The sequence below is a fragment of the Arachis duranensis genome, chromosome 5 (genome assembly GCF_000817695.3).
Source record: "Arachis duranensis cultivar V14167 chromosome 5, aradu.V14167.gnm2.J7QH, whole genome shotgun sequence".
In the NCBI taxonomy this organism is placed as follows: domain Eukaryota; kingdom Viridiplantae; phylum Streptophyta; class Magnoliopsida; order Fabales; family Fabaceae; genus Arachis; species Arachis duranensis.
Window position 1 is genome coordinate 56,502,629 of NC_029776.3, and position 4,104 is coordinate 56,506,732.

The 4,104-nt window shown below is 42.6% G+C and overlaps 1 non-coding gene across 1 annotated transcript; it reads right to left on the reverse strand.

Annotated features, from left to right (window-relative positions):
* Nucleotides 1-812: 812 nt before the first annotated feature.
* LOC127748175 (small nucleolar RNA R71) lies at nt 813-920 on the reverse strand. Its single transcript, XR_008010118.1, has one exon. It is a non-coding gene; the product is annotated as a small nucleolar RNA R71 (small nucleolar RNA).
* Nucleotides 921-4,104: the final 3,184 nt, after the last annotated feature.

Here is a 4,104-nt window from a genome sequence, read left to right on the forward strand (position 1 = left end):
CTTTTCCACTCTTAGTTTTCGAAAATCAATTAGTATTTTTCAAAATGTTTTTAAAATCTTTTTAATTTATTTTTGAAAATTCTTCCCCTCTTCTCACATCCTTCTATTTATGGACTAACACTCCTCCTCAATGTACAATTCGAACTCTATCTTTCTAAGTTCGAATTCTTCTACCTCTTCCTTCTATTTTTTGTTTCCTCTGACACCTCAAGGAATCTCTATACTGTGACATAGAGGATTCCATATTTTCTTGTTCTCTTCTCTTTCATATGAGCAGGAGCAAAGACAAAAGCATTCTTGTTGAGGCTGACCCTGAACCTGAAAGGACCTTGAAGCAAAAGCTAAGAGAAGCAAAAGCACAACTCTCTGTAGAGGACCTAACAGAAATTTTCAAAAAAGAAAAAGACATGGCAGCCGAAAACAACAACAATGCCAACAATACAAGGAAGGTGCTGGGTGACTTTACTGCACCTACTCCCGACTTCTATGGGAGAAGCATCTCTATCCCTGCCATTGGAGCAAACAACTTTGAGCTTAAGTCTCAATTAATTTCTCTAATGCAAAAGAATTGCAAGTTTCATGGACTTCCATTGGAAGATCCTCATCAGTTTTTAGCTGAATTCTTGCAAATCTGTGACACTGTCAAGACCAATGGGGTTGACCCTGAGGTCTATAGACTTATGCTATTCCCTTTTGCTGTAAGAGACAGAGCTAGGATATGGTTGGGCTCACAACCTAAAGAAAGCCTGAACTCTTGGGAAAAGCTAGTCAATGCCTTCTTGGCAAAGTTCTTTCCACCTCAAAAATTGAGTAAGCCTAGAGTGGAAGTCCAAACCTTCAGACAGAAGGAAGGTGAATCCCTCTGTGAAGCTTGGGAAAGATACAAAAAATTGATCAGAAAGTGTCCTTCTGACATGCTTTCTGAATGGAGCATCATAGGTATCTTCTATGATGGTCTGTCTGAATTGTCCAAGATGTCATTGGATAGTTCTGCTGAAGGCTCTCTTCATCTGAAGAAGACGCCTGCAGAAGCTCAAGAACTGATTGAAATGGTTGCAAATAACCAATTCATGTACACTTCTGAAAGGAATCCTGTGAACAATGGGACTAATCAGAAGAAAGGAGTTCTTGAGATTGATACTCTGAATGCCATATTGGCTCAGAACAAGATATTGACTCAGCAAGTCAATTTGATTTCTCAAAGTCTGTCTGGAATTCAAGCTGCACCAGGCAGTACTAAGGACGCTTCATCTGAAGAAGAAGCTTATGATCCTGAGAACCCTTCAATGGAAGAGGTGAATTACATGGGAGAACCCTATGGAAACACCTATAATCCTTCATGGAGAAATCCTCCAAATCTCTCATGGAAGGATCAACAGAGACCTCAACAAGGTTTCAACAATAATAATGGTGGAAGAAACAGGTTTAGCAATGGCAAGCCTTTTCCATCATTTTCTCAGCAACAGACAGAGAATTCTAAGCGGAGTCACTCTGACTTAGCAACCATGGTCTCTGATCTAATCAAAACCACTCAAAGTTTCATGACTGAAATAAGGTCCTCCATTAGAAACTTGGAGGCACAAGTGGGTCAGCTGAGTAAGAAAGTTACTGAACTCCCTCCTAGTACTTTTCCAAGCAATACAGAAGAGAATCCAAAAGGAGAGTGCAAGGCCATTAACATGACCTACATGTCCGAATTTGGAGAGGAGGAAGAGGCAGTGAGCGCCACTGAGGAAGGCCTCAATGGACGTTCACTGGCCTTCAATGAGTTCCCTAATGAGGAACCATGGGAATCTGAGGCTCACACTGAGACCATAAAGATTCCATTGAATTTACTTCTGCCATTCATGAGCTCTGATGAGTATTCTTCCTCTGAAGAGGATGAAAATGTCACTGAAAAGCAAGTTGCCAAGTACCTTGGAGCAATCATGAAGCTAAATGACAAGTTATTTGGTAACGAGACTCGGGAGGATGAACCCCCTTTGCTCACCAAAGAACTGGATAAATTGACTAGGCAGAGATTACCTCAAAAGAGACAGGACCCTGGGAAGTTCTCAATACCTTGTACACTAGGCACCATGACCTTCAAGAAGGCTCTGTGTGATCTAGGGTCAAGCATAAATCTCATGCCTCTCTCTGTAATGGGGAAGCTAAGGATCTTTGAGGTGCAAGCTGCAAAAATCTCACTAGAGATGGCAGACAATTCAAGAAAACAAGCTTATAGACTTGTAGAGGATGTTCTAATCCCTTGTGTTTAAAGGCTCAAGGATATCCCTCTGTTACCATGGAGAGGAAGCATGAAGAGCTTCCCTCAAAATAGAGTCAAACAGAGCCCCACAGTCAAACTCTAAGTTTGGTGTTGGGAGGCCACAGCCAAATTCTAAGTTTGGTGTTGAACCCCCACATTCAAACTCTAAGTTTGCTGTTGGGAGGTTCCAACATTGCTCTGAGCATCTGTCAGGCTCCATGAGAGCCCACTGTCAAGCTACTGACATTAAAGAAGCGCCTGTTGGGAGGCAACCCAATGTTATATTTATCTATTTTTCCTTTGTTATTTTATGTTTTCTATAGGTTGATGATCATGGGAAGTCACAAAATCAATTGAAAAAGTAAAAACAGAATGAAAAATAGAAAGAAAAACAGCACACCCTGGAGGAAAACCTTGCTGGCGTTTAAACGCCAGTAAGGGCAGCAATTGGGCGTTTAACGCCCAGTCTGTCACCATTCTGGGCGTTTAACGCCAGAAAGGGGCACCAGATTGGCGTTAAACACCAGGAAAGGGCAAGAAGTTGGCGTTAAATGCCAGAAATGGGCACCAGCCCGGCGTTTAACCCCAGAATTGGCATAAAGAGCATTTTTGCTCGCCACTTGGTGCAGGGATGAATTTTCCTTGACACCTCAGGATCTGTGGACCCTACAGGATTCCCACCTACCCCACCACTCTCTCTCTTCTTCACCCATTCCCCAATCACCTCAATACCTCTTCCCCAAAAACCCCTCACCTATCAAATCCCACTATTCTCTTCACCACTCACATTCATCCTTCATAAAACCCCACTTACCTTACCATTCAAATTCAAACCACTTTTCCTCCCAAACCCACCCATACATGATCGAACCATACACCCCCTCTCCACTCCTATATAAACCCATCTTCATTCCTTCATTTTTACACAACCTACACACTACTTCTCCCCCTTGGCCGAACCACAAAGCCGTATCCATCTCCTCTATTTCTTCTTCTACTCTCTTCTTTCTTCTTTTGCTCGAGGACGAGCAAACCATCTAAGTTTGGTGTGGTAAAAGCATTGCTTTTTGTTTTTCCATAACCATTTATGGCACCTAAGGCCGGAGAAACCTCTAGAAAGAGGAAAGGGAAGGCAAAAGCTTTCACCTCTGAGTCATGGGAGATAGAGAGATTCATCTCAAGGGTGCATCAAGACCACTTCTATGAAGTTATGGCCATGAAAAAGGTGATCCCCGAGGTCCCTTTCAAACTCAAAAAGAGTGAATATCCGGAGATCCGACATGAGATCCGAAGGAGAGGTTGGGAAGTCCTTACCAACCCCATTCAACAAGTCGAAATCTTAATGGTTCAAGAGTTCTATGCTAATGCATGGATCACCAAGAACCATGATCAAAGCGTGAACCTGGACCCAAAGAATTGGCTTACAATGGTTCGGGGGAAATACTTGGATTTTAGTTCAGAAAATGTAAGGTTGGCATTCAACTTGCCCATGATGCAAGGAGATGAACACCCTTACACTAGAAGGGTCAACTTTGATCAAAGGTTGGACCAAGTCCTCATAGATATTTGTGAAGAGGGCGCTCAATGGAAGAGAGATTCAAGAGGAAAGCTAGTTCAACTGAGAAGGCATGACCTCAAGCCCGTGGCTAGAGGATGGTTGGAGTTTATCCAATGCTCAATTATTTCGACTAGCAACCGGTCCGAAGTTACTATAGACCAGGCTATCATGATTCATAGCATCATGATTGGAGAGAAAGTAGAAGTTCATGAGGTTATATCCCAAGAACTTTATAAGGTGGAGGACAAGTCCTCTACCTTGGCAAGGTTAGCCTTCCCTCATCTCATTTGTCACCTCT